Source organism: Pteropus medius, unplaced genomic scaffold, assembly GCF_902729225.1.
Source record: "Pteropus medius unplaced genomic scaffold, Ma_sr-lr_union100, whole genome shotgun sequence".
In the NCBI taxonomy this organism is placed as follows: domain Eukaryota; kingdom Metazoa; phylum Chordata; class Mammalia; order Chiroptera; family Pteropodidae; genus Pteropus; species Pteropus medius.
The window spans coordinates 13,205,850-13,227,822 of NW_024349803.1; the positions used below are offsets into that span (position 1 = coordinate 13,205,850).

The window sequence follows — 21,973 nt, forward strand, 5'->3', positions numbered from 1 at the left end:
CTACAGCAATTTTTAAAAAATGAACAAAAACAGTAACAAACAATAAAAAAATCATTGGGGAAGAGGGAGATTCTGATTTCCAGGGATACCACATTGTTAGATTCAAGTGGCCACTTTTCAACAAAAACCACAAGAGACAGGAAAAGCAGGGCCAAGACACAAGAAAGCACAGCCAATTCAAATGAAAAACTCAATAAATCAACAGGAACTGTCCCTGAAAAAGAACTGATTCAGATATACCTGACAAAGATTTTAAAACAACTGACTTACAGATGCTCAAAGAACTAAAGGAAGACGTGGAGAAAGTCAAGAAAATGATTTATGAACAGATTCAAAACAGTAACAGAGAGAAAACCTAAAAAGAAACCGAAAATAAATTCTGGAGTTGAAAAGTAAAATACTGAAATGAAAAATTCACTGGAGGGATTCAAAGGCAGATTTCAACAGGAAGAAGAAAGAAATGGCAAACTTGAAGTCAGGACAATAGAAATTGAGTCTGTGGAACAGAAAGAAAAAATTATTGGAGAAAAGTGAATCGAGGCTAAGGGACCTGTGGGACGCCATTAAGTGGACTAACACTTCCAGAAGGAGAAGACAGAAAGGGTCTGAGAGAATATTTGAAAAAATAACAGCTGAAAACGTACCCAACTTAATGACATGGATATAAACACCCAAGAAGCTCAACAAACTCTAAGTAAGGTAAACCACAGAAAAACACATTATATCCAAACTTTCAAAAGACAGAGACAAAGAAAAAGAATCTTGAAACCTGCGAGAGAGAAACAAACTGACCCATACAAATCACATATCTGATAAGGGATTAATACTCAGAATATATAGAAAACGCTTAAAACTCATCAACAAAAAACCAAACGACCCAATTCAAAAATAGGCAAAGGACTTGAATAGACATTTCTCCAAAGATATGCAAATTACCAATATGCATATGAGACGATGCTCAAAATCACTAATCACTATGGAAATGAAAGTCAAAATTACAATAAGATATCCCCTCAAATCCATTAGGATGGCTACTATAAAAAAAGAAAAAACAAAACCAAACAAAACAGAAAAGGAAACATCCAGTGTTGGTGAAGATGTAGAGAAATTAGAACCCCCGTGCATTGGTGGGAATGTAAAATGGTAAAACTGCTGAGGAAATTGCAATGTCGAGTCTTCAAAAAATTAAAAATAGAATTATTTTGATTCTGCTGGGTCAATTTCAAGTCTAGGTACATACCCAAAAGAATTGAAAGCAGGATCTCACAGAGATATATGTATTCCCATGTTCATAGCACCATTACTGACAATAGATAAAATATGGAAACAACCCATGTGTCCACTAATGGATGAATGATAAACAAAATGGGGTACACACACACATACGCATACACACACACACACAATGGAATATTAGCCTTAAAAAGGAAGGAAATTCTGGCATATGCTTCAACATGGATGACCCAAGAGAACAATATACTGAGTGAAATAAGCCAGTCACCACAAAGCCAAATACTGCATGGTTTCACTTGTAAGAGATACTTAGAGCAGTCAAAATCATATAGACATAAAGTAAAATGGTGGCTGACAGGGTCGAAGTGGGAGAGAGAATACAGATAGGAAGTTATTGTTTAATGGGTATAGAGTTTCAGTTTTACAAGATGGAAAGAGTTATGAGTTATATGGTATGATGGTTGTACAACATTATGAATGTATTCGGTACCACTGAACTGTACATTTATGTATGGGAAATCTCTGTACTTTCCGCTCAGTTTTGCTGTGAACCTAGAACTAGGCTAAAAAAAAAATAAAATAAAATAACGTCTATTAAAAGAAACATACATACAGCTCTCTAGTCAAAAATGTCTTTCCCCCTGTTCTTTACCTCGTCAAAGTCTACCCACTCCTCCGAATCCAGGAATAAGTAGTTCTACCACTACTATATTAGCTTCTCTTACCTCTATAGTCTAACCTAACCTCCTTTCTTTAACCCATTACCCGTTTAGAAAAAAAAAATGCAGCTTGCTGCCAGCATTAATTTAATTTTACATAAACACACTCTTTGAGGCTGAAGCAAATCCCACTGGTTTTCGATGTGAAAATAAAATATAAAAACTGTTCTTGGTGCTCGCTTCGGCAGCACATATATTAAAAAAAACAACTGTTCTTGGAGTTTCTTCTAAACAGAACTTGTCTCTCTAATCCTAATGAATGGAAATGCATACGTCAATCGGATTCATCGAATGAATCCCTGGCTAACAAGGGTTCGAGAACGATGTTAACACCTCGGGTAGGAATGCTACATTTTCTAGGATTTGACATTTTCAGCCACCGAGAATTACTGTATTTTGTAAATGGAAATGCCAGTACTAAAAACAGAATGCTCTAATGGAATGATGTTGTTTGTTTTCAAAGACTATCGATATACTAGAACAATGCAAAAATAATAATAAAAGCGAGATATTTTGTGGCAAACTTTGGGGGTAAGGTTAGGACTGTAATCTGTGAGTTATCTCGGGATAAATACTACAGTCACAAGCACTGCCAGAGAGTAGTGGGGTAAACGGCAATGGGTTAAATTCCCACAAAAAATACATTAAAATATCAAGACCAATATAGCTAAGATAAATTAAATAGTTAGAAGAATAAACTTGGACGCGCCCAGACGGGCAGGCTGCAGGTCTCTCCTTGCGGCCGTGGTGGGAGAGCAGAGTCATGGCAGGACAGGCATTTAGAAAGTTTCTTTCTCTCTGACCGAACAATAGTTGCAAAGAGTGCTGCAGAAACTGTAACCAAAGGAGGCATTATGCTTCCAGAAAAATCTCAAGGAAAAAAAGTATTGCAAGCAACAGAAGTGGCTGTCCGATCGGGCTCTAAAGGAAACGGGTGGAGAGATTCAACCAGCGCGCAAGTTGGAGACAAAAGTTCTTCCAGAATATGGAGGCGCCAAAGTAGTTCTAGACGACAAGGATTATTTCTTATTTAGAGGTGGTGACATTCTTGGAAAGTATGTAGACTGAAATAAATCACTACTGAAATGGCATCAGGTGAAGCTGCCAATGCCACTGAAGTTCTGAAATCTCATCGTGTAAGTCATTTCCTCTTTTGTAATAAATGTCTCTTTTGTAATAAACTAATGATATCCAAACTAACGACATCCAGTGTCTCTTAAAATTTAGTTTCACTATACTGATATAAACATTTCCAAATTAAAAAAACTATATATATACAAAAAAGAATAAACTTGGTACAACCTAAATTATAATAACTTTTAGTTAAATTGCACGATAAATTCTTAGTGAGCCGTTGTCAAAGCTGCAAAATTAGGTCTGTTCGTTCAATTTACACATATTTAGTAACTGTTAACAATATGCCAGACAACAGAAGGGGACCAAAAAATATACTGGTGAAGGAAAAGATATAATCCCTAGCCTCAGAAAATTAGTCTAATGGAAGAAACACTATAAACAAGTAAACAGATACAAAAGTATCAATTGTGTTTATGCCATGAAAGAAACTAGTGGACACCAGAAAGCTGGGAAGGGGGTATTATATGCATGTTCTTTTAAATAAGGTGGTCCAGGAAGATCTCTGAGGGGAATCATATTTAAGCTGCAACCTGGAAGATGAGGTGTCATCCATAAGTAAAAGCAGAGAGAAGAGCATTTCAGGCAGAAAAGAACCGCGAAAAGGCTCACATAGTACCCGTAACTAAAAGTAAGGCAAATAAATTGAAACTGAGAAAACTTTCCAGACCTGATGGACCAGGAAGTGGCGTCCCAGGAGTCGACATCCTCCTCGTACAAGAAAGACCGAAAGGTTCGGGACAAGGAGCCCAAGCGCCAAGACGTCTGTCTACCTGAGTCCGTTGGTCAAGCTCTAAAGGTTCCTGGCCAGACGAAACAACTTCGTCTTCAACCAAGGTTGTTCATGTGTCGCACCAACCCACCACCTCTGTCCCTATTCCAGGTGATCCGGCAGATGAAGCTTCCAGGCCTGGAGTGCGAAACCTCTGCGGCTGGAGAGACTATAACCGATGACGTGCGTGTGCAGGAGGTGCCCAAGCAGAAGGCGTGTGCACTGCGTGTGAGAAGCCACGCCCGGAGCGGCATACGCAAGGCGGGGGCAAGGTCCTCACCTTGGCCCAGCCGGCCCTCGGCTCCCCCAAGGGCTGTGGCACCGTTCAGCCCTCTGGTCCTCGCAAAGGCCGAGAGGTGCCCAGGCATTTTGCAAGGTCCCGGAAACCCTGCACGGCCACGATGAACCCTACGCGCGCTCCAAGGGAGACGTTGGAGCGCGCCAGAGGCCGACAGCATGGCTATAAAAACTAACCCCAGACCTGCCTTGTTATTAAAAAGATTTTGGATGCTGGGATAAAAAGAAAAAGAAACCGAAGAAGACAAATACAATACACATAAAGGAATGGTTATAGAAAAAAGCAATTTACTAATTTTGGTTATTTACACAAAACAGTAGAAGGAATCCACTTATTTTCTTATCTGGGGCCATAGCAAAGAACATAGGGAAAGAATCAGAATCACAGCTGCCATTTTGAGTAGAATACTAAAATGGAACACAAGTATTATTAGACCTCAATAAATATTCTCTAAACACAATCATGAATGCATAATATTCCACCGTATGGATGTGTCATGTTTTATTTTCCTATAATGGACATATTTATACAGTTTCTGTATTTTACCATTATAAACAATTATGTAATAAACACTTCTACACTCGAACCTCTCTTATTCTTTTCTAAAGACAACCTGCCGAAAGGGTGTAAGAATTTAACTATCTTAAGGGGTTTGACATATATTACGTTTGCTTCCCGAAGTGCCTGTGCTGATTCACACTCCCACCAGAAATGTATATGAAGAATAAGTAGATAAGAATAAATAGAATAAAAAGTGGATATGAAACAGACATCAATTTCTCACAACTTTGCCAGCACCAGTCATAATTTTAAGAAAGTCTTTGTTAACTTGATAGAGGAAAAAGGTCTTGTTTTTAGATGCTTTGACATGATGTCCAAAATACTGTATATGCACAATACAGAAAAATTGCAAAACATATCAAAACATATAGAAGAAAGTAAAAATCATCTATAATTCAAACACCAAGAAATAATTAAGTTTACATACATATATCAAGTCTTTTCTATGCTACATATTTTTCTTTTTTTAAAAAAGTGGGAGATTATACTGTACATGGTTTAATTTTTTTAACTTAATAAATTATTCAATTTATAATATCTATAGAATACCACCATACTAGTGTCATAATATACAGTTGACCCTTGAATAATGCAGAGTTTGGGGCACTGACCTCCCACAGAGTGAAAATCCGCACATATAACTTTTGACTCTCCAAAAACTTAACTACTAATAGCTTACTGTTGACTGGAACCCTTACCAATAACAGTCAATTAACACTTATTTTGTATGTTATATGTATTATATACTTTATTCTTACTATAAAGTAAGCTAGAGAAAAAATCTTAAGAAAATTATAAGAGAAAATATATTTACAGTATTTATTGAAAAAAAAAATCCACGTGTAAGTGGACCACATAGTTCAAACTTGTATTGTTTAAGGTCAACTGTACTCACTTAATTTATCACACTGCTTCCAATTTTTCATTCCTATCAATAATGCTGTAGTAAACATTCTTTGCTAAAATTGTCCCACAGATCTTTCTTTAATTAGGATAAATCCACAGAGGAGAAAATGCTGAGTCAGGGTTACCAGTGGGTGGGGGTGAGAGAGAGGGGAGGTAGACAGGGTAAAGGGGTTAAATTTAGGGGGGTAGGGGAAGGTCGAAGTGGGTAAAGGGGATCAAATATATGGTAACTGAAGGAAACTGGACTTTGGGTGGTAAACACAATAGAATATATAGATGTCAAATTATAATGTACACCTGAAAATTATATAATTGTATTAACCAATGTTACTACAATAAACTTAATAAAAAAAATTAGCAGTGTATTATAGAGTTTATATCTATGTAAAAATAAGATATATGCTAACAACAGCACCAAAGATGGGAGAGAGGAAATGGAAGTATACATGGTATGATATGGTGTACACTGTAAACCTTAGAGCAAATGCTAAAAATAAAAGAACTTAAAAAGAATGTTACCAAGGATTAAGACAGATAATACATAATGACAAAAGAAAACACTACAAACAAATAAACAAAATAACACAAAACAATCCTCAATGTGTATGCACTCAACAATTTCAAAATATATGTAGGGAAAACTGACAACTCGAAGGAGAAATGGAAAAATCAACATCATAATTGGAGACCAACATATTTCTCTCTTTGTAATCAACAGACCAAGCAGACAGATAGTAAGGACACAGAATATCCGAACAATACCACTAATCAACTTGACATCACTTATATTTATAGGACACTTCACTTAACATCAGCAAAATTGGCATTCTTTTCAGTGTATTAGGTACATTTACTAAGATACACCATACAACAGATCTCAAAGCAAACTTCAAAATTACAAAACAATTTAAATAATACCCGCCCCCCTCAAATGTTCTCTGATCACAATAGAATTGAACTAGAAATCAGTAACAGACTTCTGGAAAATCCCCAATATTTAGAAATTAAACAACACATTTTCAAATTCATTGAAAGACACAAACCACCAAAGCTCATTCGAGGAAAAACAGACAACCTGAATAGCCCTATACTTATTACAGAAATTGAATTTCCACTTTAAAACCTTCTCACAAGGAAAAATCCAGGCCCAGATGGCTTCGTTGGCAATTTCTATCAAATATTTATGGAAAAATACTAATCTAACATCATACAAATCTTCCCAGAAAACAAAAGAGGAGGAAACACTTCCAACTCCTTTGATAAGGCCAGCACTAAACTGATACCAAAATCGGCAAAAAGTTACAAAAAATTCCAAACCACTATCCTCCATGAACATAGTCACAAAAAACCTTATCAAGCCTTAAAAAGGAAGGAAATGCTGACACGTGCTACAACATGGATAAACCTTGAAAATATTATGCTAACTGAAATAAGCCAGACACAAAAAGTAAAATAATCTACGTCTTATGATGGAAAGTAACTAGAACACATTCAAATTCATAGAGACAGAAATTAGAAGAATGGTTACCAGTAGCTAGAGAAGAAGGAATGGGGAATTATTGTTTAATGAGTTTTATTTGGGAATGACACAGAAGTTCTGGAGATGGATAGTGGTGATGATTGCACAGCAATATGAATGTAGTTAAAGCCAACAAAATATATCCTTGAAAATAGTTAAAATAGTAAGTTTTGTGTTATGTATATTTTATCATCAAAAACATTCTTAACTAAATGTTAGCAAAGTGAATTCAGCAATAAGTTAAAAAGGATAGTACATTATGAGAAAGTGGTGTCTCTCTCTAAGGAATGTTGTTTGGCATAGATAATCCAAAACAATCTATGAAAACATTATTGAAGTAATAATTTTAGTAAACATTAATTTTTAATATTTTAATTTTAATGAGTTTAACAAGGTAGTAGGGCCCAAACTATATACCAAAAAAACAAAAACCAAAAAAACAAAACCCCGCCAAAAAATAGTGAACTTTACTGCATGTAAATTATACCTCAACAAATCTGACTTTAAAAAATAAAACAACAGAAAACCAAGTAAATAATAGTGGTGCCAGTGGATCTCCTTACTTGTTCTTATTTTATTTTTTTGTTTTTGAATTTCTATAAGAGTTTATTTGAACAAAATCGATTTTTTGTTTATTTTTACTTGTTCCTGTTTTAAGTGGGAATATCTTTTTCTAATGGAAAGGCATTTAATATGATATTGGCTAATAACTTATAGACTTTAAAAGTATATATTTAAAGATACCTTTTAATTCCTAGTTTATATTTTTTCCAAAGAGAACAAATTTTTAAAAATGTAGCATAAAAAGTATTTCAGAAAAAATATGGTTCTTGTTTGATCTACCTATATAGATATATTGATAATTAAGAAAAAATTTTTTTCAATTATAGTTGATATTCGATATTATTTTATTAGTTTTAAATGTACAGTGTAGTGGTTAGATATTTATGTAATTTATGAAGTGATCCCCCTGATTAGTCTGGTATACACATGGAACTATACACAGTTAATACCGTATTTTTGACTATATTCCCTATGCCGTACTATTGTTAACTAACAATTTGTACTTCTTAATCCCTTCACCTTTTTCACCTAGTCCCTCAACTCGCCTCCCATCTGGCAACCATGTTTGTTCTCTGTATCTATAAGTCTGGTTTCTGGGTTTTTTTTTTGTTGTTTATTTTGTTCCTTAGGTTCCACATATAAGTGAGGTTGTATAGTATTTGTCTTCCTCTGTCTGACTTATTTCACTTAGCATAACACCCTCTAGGTCCATCCATGTTGTTGCAAATTATAAGATTTCATTTTTTTTTTTTTTATGGCTGAGTAATATTCTTTTGTATATATGTACCACAACTTCTTTATCTAATTGTCTTCTGATGAGCACTTAGGTTGCTTCCATATCTTGGCTATTGTAAATAGTGCTGCAGTGCACATAGATAGAGGTGCATATATCTTTTCAAATTAGTGTTTTAGATTTCTTTAGATAGATACCCAGAAGTGTAAGTGCTGGATCATAAGGCAGTTCTATTTTTAATTTTTTGAGAAACGTCTAGACTGTTTTCTATAGTGGCTGCACCAATCTGCAATCTCACCAACAGTGCACGAGGGTTCCCTTTTCTTCACAGCTTTGCCAACACTTGTTTTTTGATCTATTGTTGATAGCCATTCTGACAGGTGTGAGGTAATATCTCCTTGTAGTTCTAATTTGCATTTCTTTCATGATTAGTGATGTTGAACGCATTTTTATATGTCTACTGGCCATCTGTATGTCTCTTTGAAGAAACGTCTATTAAGGTTCTCTGCATTTTTTAATTGGATTGTTTGGGTTTTTTTGGTGTTGATTTATTGGTAATTTTTAAGAAGTAAATCAACCATCTCTACTTTCTTGGTATAGGTTCTACTTGGTCTATGGTTTATAGTTCTCTTAATATAATGTTAATTTTATTTGCTAATACTTAGGCTTTTGTTTCTATGGTGTATAATTGGTTTATAACTTTCTGCATGGTTAAGTTTTATTACCTGAGTTAAATCGGTTTTGTTCAATGTACAGGAAACCTTTGGTTTTATACTCGGCATGTTTTATTGCCTGGATTATCTATTCACAGAAATAGGAAAAAACTTGCCCATAAAACTGTCAGGAGTCTTTTTTAAAGTGATTTTTTTGGACATTTTCTATTTCTTCCAACGTATTAGACTTTTTAAGTTTTCTACTTTTAAAAAAATCAGTTTTGTTCATTTACATTTCCACCCCCAAATAATTTCTTTCATCAGTATTTTCAAATTCCTGAACATAACTACTATATGATAATTGATAACTTTTAAAATTTCTATATAAAAATCCTCTAATTAATATCTCTAACATTCCAACATTTTGCTAAATGACTTCCTAGAGTTTATTTGTTTATTATGGCCAATCTACCAGATTTTTCATTTTAACCACATCTTCTGATTTTGTTTTAATTTTTATTATATTCCTCCTCTAACTGACCTTTGCCTAATTTTAGGAGGCAAATTCACTGTTTGTTTCATTCAATTTAAAAATAATAAAAACACATATACAACTTGGTCTGCATCCCACATATATGTGTATGTGTGTATGTATGTATAAAATTAAAATTTACTGTTATTTTTAATAGCCATTATAGTTTAGGTTTCTGCTTTGACTTAATAGTGATTTGGGGAAAGAAGTGATAATTGGACTTCTTGCATTAATTTCAAATTTTATTGCACTGGACCAGATATAATGGTCCATGAAATTTCCGCTTTTAAAGACTATACTGAGATTTTTCTGTTGTCTAGTATGGTTACCTTCTGTAAATGTTCCACAAATGATAGAGAAGAAGGTGTTTACTTAGCGGGGTGGCAGAGATGAGAAATTGGTTATATATGGGAGATTAATCACAGAAGTAAACATATAAAGAATAATGGGAACTAGAAGGACTTCTTCTAGAAGATTGTTTAGCTTTGTAAAGAACTACCAAACTATCTTCCAAACTGCCTGCACCATTATGCATTCGCACCAACAATGAGTGAGTCTCTGTTGCTGTGCGTTCTAGTCAGCAATTTTGTATCATCAGCTCTTTGGATTTTAGCCATTCTAAAAGGTGCTAGTGCTATTTCATTGCTGTTTTAATGTGCAATTCCCTACTAATGAATGATATTGAGTATCTTTCATATGCTTAATTGCCTTTTGTAGACATACTTTGGTGAGGTGCCTGTTCAGATTTTTTGCCCACTTTTTAAGTTCTTTTTCTATTCTGGATACAAGTTTAGGTAGTAAAAAATTCAGTCTTAGCCAAAGAGAGAACTGGCTTTTGCCCTTGCTCCTGGGAGGTAAATGCTAAACCTTTGGAATGCCTTGCCTGATAAAAGTATCTTTGTTTAACTGGGGCACTGGGCCAGATAGTAACAATGTGATTTAGGGTGGAGGCTCTGAGCCACATTGACAATGAGATTTAGGATGGGGGCATTTGAGTCTTGTGGTATCAGCTCCACCTCCTGAGGGAATGGAGACTTAAATCGGGCACTGAGTAGCTGATCAGGTTTACATGATTGAACCTCAGTAAAGATTCTGGACACCAAAGCTCATGTAAGCTTCTCTGGCTGGCAATACTGGGTGTGTGTTGTCAAACATCAGTACAGGGAAAGTAAAGTTGTACCTAACTCCATGGAGAGAGGACAACTGGAAGCTCCACGTCTGGTACATTTCTGGACTCTGCTCTATGTGCTTTTCCACTTGACTAATTTTAATACATATCCTTCAACTGTAGTAAACCAAGACTGTGAGTATAAGAGCTTTCAGTGAATTCTGTGAGTCCTTCTAGAGAATTACAGAACCTAAAGGTGGTTTTGGAGACTCTGGAACTTACAACTAGTGTGAGAAGTAAGGGCAGCTTTTGTGTCCTGCTCCCTAACTTTGCAATTGGCTAACTTTGTAAAGTCCTTTATCAGATATGCGTTTTGCTGTTGCACCTAAAAAGCCATTGCCAAATCTAAGATTGCTTAGATTTTCTCTAGAAGTTTTGTCTTTTTGTTTTATATTTAGGTCTATGATCCATTTTGAGGTGTAAGGGCTGTATCTAGGTTCATTATTTTGCATGTAGCCTTCAATGATTCACTCCAGTCTCATTTGTTGAAAAGACTCCTTTCTCCATTAAATTGCCCTTCCTTCTTTGTCGAAGATCAGTTGACTTCATTTGTCTAGGTCTATTTCTGAGTTCTCTATTCTTCTCTACTATGTATTCTTTTGCTAATACAGTAGTCCTCCTTATCTGTGGAGGATACATTCCAAGACCTCCAGTGAATGCCTAAAACCATGGATAGTACAGAACCCTACATATATTATGGTTTTTTTTCCCCTGTAAATGCATACCTATGATGAAGTTTACTTTATAAATTAGGCACAATAAGAAATTAACAATAACTAGTAAATAGAACAACATACTGTTACAAAAGTTATGTGAATGTGGTTTCTCTCTCTTGAAATATCTTATTGTACTCTATTTACCCTGCTTCTTGTGATGTGAGATGATGATACAAAGCCTAGGTGATGAGATGAAGTAAGTTGAATGACGTAGGCATTGTGACATGATGTTAGGCTACTATAAGGGTTACTTGAAAATAAGCACTGAAATATCTCGAAAAGTTGATCTGATAATCTAGACAGCTACTCAGTGACAGGTAGGTAGCATATACAGTGTGGATACACTGAACAAAAGGATGATTCATGCCCTGGGTATGATGGTCCAAGATTTCATTACACTACTCAGGACAGTGTGCAATTTACAACTTATGAACTGTTTATCTCCAGAATTTTCCATTTAATATTTTTGGACCATGGTTGACCATGGGTCACTGAAACTGCAGAAAGCAAAACCACAGATAAGGGGGTACTACTGTACTATACTGTCTTGATTACTGTACCTTCATAGTAAGCCTCAAAATCAGGTAGTGTGAATCTTGGGTATTGATTTTGACCCAACCTGAGTCTCTGTCTTTTAAATTTATATGATAATATGTTCATTTTTAATTCTAATTACCGGCAAAGTGGTTTTACACTCTGTCACTATTATTCTTGCTGCTCTTTAATATTATCTTTATTTTGTTTTTTGTTAATAACACTGTAGACATTATCTTTTTCCTAATAAAACCGTAAATATTGTTCCATTGTCTTTGTTACTTAGTGAACAGGAAACCTGATTAGTTATAGTTATAATTTTTAGAATTTTTTAATTTTTAGAATTTTATAATTTAGAATTTTTTCACCCCTTGCCTGGATGTTTACAGTATACCTTTTTAACTTTCCTCAAACTTTTCAACCTTATATATCTAGTGTTCTCCATATATCAGTGAAATCCTTTAAACTGTAAACTTAGGTCTTCTTTGAGCTCAAGGATGTTGTCTTCCATTTTACCACTGATTATTGCTTCTCTTCTATTTATTATTCTCCTTTTCTCAGGAATACTATTTATCTACATATGGAATCTCTATGCTCTGTAACTATCATTTTCATATCTTTGATCCTTTTCTACTACTGTATTTTGGAAGACCTTCTCCAACGTCTCTTCTATATCATGGACTTCATTTTCACCACCATCTTTTGACTCCTTGATCATGGATTTTAATAGTATACTAAATTTTAACATGTCTATGAGTTTTGAGGAGTCTTGAAGAAATTTTAAAATACAGAGAAGTACAAAGAATGATTCAAGATCTTTTGTAATCATCTGTATTCCCCCTAGCTCCAGGGCCCTGGAGGCACTCTACCTGGATTCAAATCTGAAACCTACCTCTTACTAGTTGCATAATCTTAGGGAAGTAATTCAACCTATTTACTTCAACTTTCTTGGAAATAATCACTAAATTAGATTTAATTAGCTAATTCATGAAGGGTTTTAATACAGTATCAGGTACTCAATAAATATTTAGCTATTATTGCTAATCTTTGCTGGTATCTCAGCTGGCTCCCTTCTGTGTCAATCTGTTGTCTTTTACATACTATTTCAGATTCTTTAAATGATTTCAAGAAGAAAGCAAATACCATCTAATATTATCTTGTGTCCTTTCTCAATTTTTTTCCCAAGCATGATTTTCCTCTGTGTCTTAAATATAAGATTTTCTTCTTTTATTTTGCAGAATTTGTTAATAAGCTCATAATGGCTTTTTACAAAATGCTGTCAATTATTTGAAAATTGAGAAAACTATCCATCTTTGGTGTTTGCTAAGAAAACAATTAGGTAAATTCTAGTTGATGTCTTCTCTTTACTGTCCACCTGAGTATTATTTGACTTTTAACTCTCAGTTCATAAGTTAGAGAAAAGATTGATTCATACAACTCTTAGTCAAATTTCTGGTGTTAAGTAGTCATATATTAGGGCTCTTATCTATTTCGGAATCTAAGGATCTCTTTGGGAATCCCATTAAAATGACATACTCTCAGAGCATAGAATTTTGTTTATGAATTTAGGCTGTCATGCCTTGAAGTCAGTTTGTGGGTTCTAGGTTAAGAATCCTCTGATATACTATGGCTCCGATGATCTAAAGAAGACTCTCCTGATTCTGTTGCCTTGTTATGTGATACATGTGGCTGGTAATTTAATCCCGGATACTCTGAAACAGAATATAGTTCTTCCCTGGTCAAAAGTAGGGCCAAACCAAGAGTTGTTTCTTCACTCTGCCCTTTCTTACTCAATTCTTTTCACATCTGAAAATGCACCATAACCAGTTCACTCCTGCCCCTTCCTTTCCAGAACTGTGGTAAAGAGGTAATGATAAGAGATGGGAGGGAGAAAAAGAGCCCTGGATGCTACAGATAGCAGTTGCAACACCACAGGGGGTAGCTGCCAAGTTTCTGGTTGGCAAAGATCCCACTTCCTTAAACCGTAGGTATGCAGTGAATAGGCGGAAAATCTACCATTTTCCTGCCTGTCCCTGCTATTCTATCTCAGAGGTCTGTCTTTACTTTTATTCATAGAAAATCCTCCAAAGGCCTGACATCTTTTAATTTATATTTCTAGTTTCTGATTCTATTTGTATCTTGGCTTCTCTGTGTATTTTTACCTATCTGACCATGGGATATCAGAGGAGATTAAGCTGGGTTCCACTAGCTGGCTGCCGGCTAAACTCAGCCTTCCCAGAATTGAATTCTTGAGGCTAAAAGGTCCTATAATAATCTGGCGCATGTTCAACCTGGGCAACAGATAAGTAGAAGAAATACCTTCTGATCTACTCCTGTCTCCCTTAACTCTCAACCACACTACACATTTACATAAACAGAAATATGCCTATTAGTATTATTGAGCATACAGAATAGGGCATAGTAAAAAAAAAAATGTTATTTTACTCCCAAGGAAGCTCTAATCCAGATTAACAATGTTAAGAAACTGCTAATAGATGTAAAGTTTAAACTGAAGTACTGTAGCAACCAACTAGAAATATTCAAATTCCTCCCCAATTAAGTACACATGATAAAACTTATAAATTGGTAAGCTAATATGCCAATTATCAGAGACACTCTCAAAATAAACTAAAAAATAAGTTAGCATACAAATACTATTGAGAGCAATTAGCATAATGGGTTGGATCGAGATTACTTAGAGGAATAGTTCTTCAAATTCCTCTGGCCTTGTCAATAATGTTCCATGTTAATAAAAGATTTCCTGAGAAAGATATACATACAGAGCAATGTGTTTAGAAGACTGACCTCTGACCTGAAAGACATGATTTAAATTGTCTCTGCCACTTGAGATGGTTAGTTAACTGCTTTAAGCCTCAGTTTTCTCATTTCTAAAATGGGTGTATTAATAGTACTTATCTTGCAAGAAGGTTGTGAGGATTATATTAAATAAAGAACATAAAGAGCTTAGCAAAGTTCCTGGCAAATAGCACTCAAAACACAACAGAGTTTTTATAATAAGTAAACGGACCTTTTCTTTCAGAGTGTTAATCCCTTGAAAATGCTGAGATAAAACTGGTGGCAACTAAGGTCAATGGTACTTCAGAAAAAGAATCAAGACAAATAAAACAAACAAAAAATAAATATAAAACATTATAAAATACAGACCAATCTCCCTCAAAAATCCTAAACAAAATTTCAACAAACTAGAATTCAAAAATATATAAAAACAATAACAAATCATGCCTAAGTGAAGTTTATCCAGGACTATAATGTTGGTTTAACATCAGAAAATCAATCAGTGTAATTCACTGTGTATAAACAGAATAAAAAAGAAAAACTACACTATCATCTTGATATAGATAAAGGATTTGGCAAAATTCAATAACCATTCATGGTAATAATTTTCAGCAGACAAGAAATAGATGGGACTTCCCCAATGTGCTAAAGACACCTACAAAAAGCTACAGCTAAATTCTTATGTAATGGTAAAAAATTGAATGCTTTCCCCCAAAGATCGGAAATAAGACACTAATGTCCACTTTCACTACTTCAGCAGTGAACAGGAGTCTTAGCCAATGGAATAAGTCAAGAAAAAAGGAAAACAGGCATAAAAATAGAAACGGAATAAGTAAAACAGACAAAATGTTGGTCTGTGTGGAAAATCCTGTGGAATCTATAAAACTTTACTAGTAGTGAGTTTATTAGCAATGTCATGGGCAACAAAGTAAATACACAAAATCAACTGTATTTCTATATTCTAGAAATTAAAAAATCAGAGATTGAAATAAAAGATATAATTTATAATAATATCAATAATATTAAAAACTTAAGGATAAATTTATCAAAATATGTGTAAGCTCTGTACAGTGAAGACTACAACGTTTTGCTGAGACAAAATACAGAAGACTTAAAGGACAGATAAATCAGGATTATAAATCGAAAGACTTGACATGGTGAAGAGGTCAATTCTTCCCAAATTTATCTATAGATTCAATGCAATCCCAATAAAAATTTCAAGAGGCACTTTTGTACAAATTTAAAAACCAATTTTAAAATTTGTATAAAAATGTAAAAGACATAGCATAGCCAAAACAACTTTGAAAAAGAACAAAGTTGAAAGACTTACAAGTTTAGACTTAAAATTGTGTCCGATTTCAAGACTTAATAACACAGCTACAGCAGATTTTCTCAACCTTGGTGCTATTGACATTTTAGACTGGCTAACTCTTGTTAATGGGAAACTGTAGGATGTTGAGCAGCATCCCTGGCCTCTACCCCTACCAGAGGCAAATCCCCCTGAATTGTGACAATCAAAAATATTTGTCCCTGAGGGGCTAACTGCCCTTCATTAAGAATCACTGAGCTATATTAAGTAGTATGTTACTGACATGAACATAGACATTTAGATCAATGGAACAGAATAGAATCTAGAAATAGACCCTCAACTATATAGTCAATTGATATTTGAGAAAGATACAAAGCAATTCTATGGGAAAAGATAATCTTCTAAGTAAATGATGCTGCAATGACTGGTTATTCATATGCAAGAAAATGAACCTCATGCCTCATCTCACTCCATACACAAAATTAACCCAAAAGTTATCACAGACTTAAATTTAACAGCAAAAACTATAAAACTCTGAAAAAAAAAAATAGGAGAAAATCTTAGTAATCTTTGCTTAGGCAAAGATCTCCTAAATAGGACATAAAGAAGTGCAAACTATCTTTTTAATCAATAAGTTGTATATTAAAATACAAAACATATTTGCTGTTCAAAATAAAAAGGGTGGTACAGGCTAGGAGAAAATATGTGTCTAATAAAGAACTTTTATCCAGAATAAGACAATAACCGAATAAGAAAATCCAATTTAAAAATGGGCAAAAAATTTAAACAGTTAATTCATCAAAGAAGATAAGCCGATGGCAAATAAACACACGAGATGATGCACGACACCGTTTGTCACGAGGGAAACGCAAATTAAAACCACACTGAGATATCACATAAATCTACTTAGACAGCTAAAAGGGAAAAAGACTAACCACACTAAGTGCTGGCAAGGATGCCAGGCAACTAGGGCTCTTACATCTTGCTAATGGGAATACCAACTTTTATATACCGACTTTGGAAAACATGTCTGGCAATTTTCCATGACATAGAAATTCTACTCCTAGGTACCTTAGAGAAATGAAAACTTGTGTTAACACATAAGCTTGTATTTGAATGTTCGCAGCAGCTTTATTCATAATAGCCCCAAACTGGAAAGAACATAAATGTTCATCAACTCATAATGGATAAACAAATCATGGTACATCCATATAATGGAATCCTAGTCAGTAATAATAATAAAAAAAAGTCTACAGCCATGCCACCCTGAACATGCCCGATCTCATCTGATCTCGGGAGCTAAGCAGGGTCAGGCCTGGTTAGTGCAGGGTCGGGCCTGGTTGGTACTTGGTCGGGCCTAGGAAAACCGGATGCTGTAGGCAGAAAAAAAAAATAACAATAATAATAAAACTACCGATATACACAAGAATGTGAATAAATCTCAAAAGCATCATCCTAAGTACAAGAATCCAGACAGAAATGATAATAAAATATCCAAAAATATTCAATGTAACTAAAAATAATTCTAATTTTGAGTAGCTTTTTTTGGTTATATGGATCACTGACACTATCTTTTGTTATTTAACTTATGTGTCTAGTCTCCTTAAATCAACTACAAACCCTTCTGCCATAGGGATTATCATGTATCTATCTCTGCATACCACTTCACAATACTAATAATAACATCTCACATTTGTATATTAATGCACAGATTCTGTAAGTCTCATTCAAGAAAACCATCAGAATGTAGTATACCTATTGCAATACAGTTAGGATACCTGGGTTCAAATCCTAGCTGCCTACACAGGTGACCTGTGGTGAGTCATTTAATCCATATGAAACTCAATCTCATTTATTAAACTGAAAAACACTAGGGTAAAGTGAGGAAAGAGTATTGGGGACACTAGGTTGGTACAACAGCAATCCTAAAGCATGGAAGGTCAGTAAGGACAGAAACCTGAGAAGCAACAGGCCAAAAGTCACACTTGAACTTGACTTTTCAGGAGAACCACAGACTGAGAAAGTGAGATCTATGAGCTAGCTTTCTTATCTTTTGAGTTTTAAGCAGGAGATATGAGAAAAGTTACCACTAGGACAACTGGTTTGTGGCAGACAACCGATCACTGAAACATCCATTTTTGATCCTTCGATGTAGTTTCTGTCATTGGGAATAGGATTCAACAAGTACTACATATAGGAAAAGTTAGCTATTTTAGACTGATATAAAACAGGGTAGTTTTACTCTACTGTGTTGTCGCCATAGTAATCCATTTCAGTAAGAGAGAAATCACAGGTTCAGATATTTGGTATATATGCTTGGCTGAGAAATCTACAGTTGGTGGAATTATGAATGCCTATAAATCAAAAGCCAGAATCACTCAAGGAATGACAATATGCCTGGGCCAAGAAGCTTTATTAGGGATTTGCTGTACACCTACCATGTGCCAAAAAACAGGCAGTATGCTAGGCAAGGTCATATGTTTTAACATATCATCTTCACAATAGCCCTAGCTGTTTTTAAGATGAGATTATTATTCTTGTTTTTGAGATGAGAAATTAACATTCTGAAACACAACTAAGTAATTTGCCCAAGCAGTCACCATCATTATGTGACAAGGCTAAGATTCAAACTCAGAGCTATTTGGCTCCCTATCTTTACTGCTACTTAAAACCTATTACCAGTATATAAAAAAGCTCAGCTTTCAATTATTGAAGGGAGCACAGCTCCCAGAGAATAATATGCTTAATAATTTTTGTTTTTCTTTCAAGGTTGACAGGAGGCAGATATTATCTAAGGTAGGCAGGAAACAGGTATTACCTCCAGCTATGAGAAGGAACAACTAAAACTTATCTATAAAGCAACAAAGCAAGTTTTTGAATCCTGGAATTCCTAGCCATTTATCTATAGTGGCATTCCTCTGACATTCATTATGATAATGATGATGAAAGAGAAAAGATAGAGGAAGATAAAAAGTATATGCAATTATAAGACCACGTATTTTCATTCTTTGACTAGCCCGCACATATTTATTAAGTACCTACAAAGGTCAAGCACAGTGCTTGACAGTGGGGATATAACAGTGAATAAAATGAACAAGTCACAGTTCCTACCCATAGGTAAGTTTCGCCTTAGTGGGAAGATACTGACAACTAACTAGACAATTAAAATACAGTATGGTAATGTAGAAACGGGATAGCACAGGGTGCCATGTGAGTATAGACAAGATAAACTAATCCTCGAATGGGTGATAATAGGGCTGCAGGACATCCAGTTAAATGTAAATTCCTGCATTTTTACTTGCCACCTCTGGCAACCCTAGGTAGGGATGATGTTTAGAAAAATGTCTCAGTGGAAATGGTACCTAAGATGAAAACTGAGTTATTATTTGTTCCGAAGACATGTATATTAGTTGCTGGCCTATAGAGACACCCATGTGGCAAAGATCTGAATCTGAAGCCTCCTCACAGTAGCCAGTGAGGAACTGAGGGCTCTTGCAAAGTGAGCCACCTTGGAAGTAGATCTTCCAGCCATAGCCCAGCCCTCATATGACTACAGCCTTGGCCAACAGCTTGATTATAATAGATGAAAGACCCTGAGGCTGAATCACCTAGCTAAGGCATTCCTGATCCTCAGAAACTTTTGAGATAATACATGTTTATCGTTTTAAGTTGTTAGGTGTTTGGGTGATTTGTTATGCCGCAATAGATAAGTAATGATCTGCCTGTTAGAGGAGTTCTGCACCCCATAAGAACCGGCCTACACGAGTACCCCATCATGCTCACTCCTTGCTGAGATCAGCCACAATTAGTGTGGGTGGCCTCAGCAAGAAGGAGGTGGCAGATCCAGAGAAGCCTCAGTAGGGACGGTTAGTCAATTATGCCTCTACCAGCAGGAGATCTGAATGGTGCATTACCATGGTCACAGCAGGATAACAAAATGTTTATTAATGCAAGTGTATTCTTTCTGAAATAAAAACTAAGATAAGAACTTTTGAGAAGAACAAAATAAAAAATATTTCTCTGAGTTCAGGCTAATCTCTCGAGAGAATTGTGTGAAAATAGAAATACAAACAAAATAATAAAGAAAATTAGCAAAGCAAAGAAAGCTCCAAATCTTGGATTAGCTTTGGTTCTCAGCTTGATTTCATGTGTGCTGAGAATTGATGTTGCTCTGCCAACCAAGAATATGATTTGTTCCTGAATGGGCTGTTTTGACTCTCCCATTCAGAAAGGAATTTCTGAATCTTAAGGATAATGTGCAACTGAAGAGGTATGAGCTGTGGTTAATCAACTAATGCAGAATTTCCAAGACTACTTTGGTAAAACAATTCGAGTGTTGTGAATTCCATAAATTATTTTATTACAATAGATTCACTTTAAATGACTATATTCCAACTGTCTAAAATGAAGAGAAATCTCAGAGAAAGACATTTCCCTTATTTTCCAAAAATATACGATGAGTTGGAAGAGATTTGGAAATATGGCTGCAGGGAGATGCTACAAGTTTTCTTTGACCATAGCCCCCAGACTCAGCCCCTTGGCTATATAACGAAGTTTTCTAGCCAAACCATCTCAGAGTTAATGCTATTATAGCATATTTTCCCCCAAGCCAGTTCAACAATTAAGCTTAATCTGTGTTTATGCTGAAATCCCTTAAGGTCTGTATTCCAGATATATCAGATGTCACTTTTCTCCTTATGGCCTGTAAAAGTCACAATCATTTTACAAGATCCTCAATTCAAATTTCATAGAAACTGAGATAAAGACATTGCTTTAAAGGGCTTACATCTCCACAACAGTATAATTCACTGATACAACTAAAGCCTGATCTAAGCCATGTTTTCTAGAAATTTCTATGTAAATCATTATTTTAAAGTATTCTATTTTTCAAATATCCACTTCATTTAAAAATTATCTTGGTATTCTAATTCTAGATATTAAAATAAAGAACACAGTGATCAAAACAAAATTTAGAATATCTTTGAATTCAAGTACCTGATATTACAGAATAAAGCAAGTTACTCGGCTATTTTTCTACAGAATTAGGTAGCAGTTTTAGATATTTGCTTTGATCAGTTACATAAAACTGATGTACATGTTAAATAAAGCCCTGAATTTTCAGGCCTAAACCCCATGCATTTTTCTGTGTAGTGACTCTAACACATATGGTTAAAATTTTCCAATGATTGTATCCAATGTTTCTTAACAATTGGGTTGGTTCATAGTGAGGTCTAAAGATCTGGAACCAAAAACCAAGGAAAGCTTTAAAAACTGGCAAACAAATACAATTTCTAGAGGATTAACTCTCTTTTCTAACTAAACAATACACTGTAAAATTCTGTGATCAAGTAGAAGAGAGTTGAGAAAGAATTCAACATAAAACTAGTATCATCCAAGGTAACAGATGCTCCTAACAGTTTCATTGTTCTTAATCCTTCTGCCTCCAGCTTTCTTTCCTCATATTTGAAACTTCTTTTATTTTTCCCCTTTTAAATCCTGTTCTTTATAGTTCTCTTTGTTCATAAGTAACCTATATATAGTAGAATTTCTTATTTCACTGTTACATCTTAATTAATAGAAAGATAACACTTTGTTATTTATTTTAACGGGAATTTAAATAGTTAGATTCTCCTGAAATTAGAACTACAAAAATAAAATCACTAAAATGCATAATATTTCCAGTGATTTCACGATTTTACTTTTCTCCTTTCTGACCTGTCTTTACGGGGTTATCTTGAAAGAAAGGTCCACTTTGAAAAATTTCATTAATAACGACTTTCTCTGCTCCATCTCAAATACCCCTTTTAAAACTAAAGACCCGAAATT

At 34.8% G+C, this 21,973-nt stretch overlaps 1 protein-coding gene and 2 pseudogenes across 2 annotated transcripts in view; 2 read left to right on the forward strand and 1 right to left on the reverse strand.

Moving 5' to 3' along the window:
- TFDP2 (transcription factor Dp-2) overlaps window positions 1-21,973 on the reverse strand; it is a 145,361-nt gene that overhangs the window by 62,275 nt on the left and 61,113 nt on the right. The gene's annotated exons all lie outside the window — the stretch shown is intronic.
- On the forward strand, window positions 2,716-3,086 carry LOC120582164 (10 kDa heat shock protein, mitochondrial-like; annotated as a pseudogene).
- LOC120582163 (ribosomal protein L18-like) lies at window positions 3,382-4,331 on the forward strand (annotated as a pseudogene).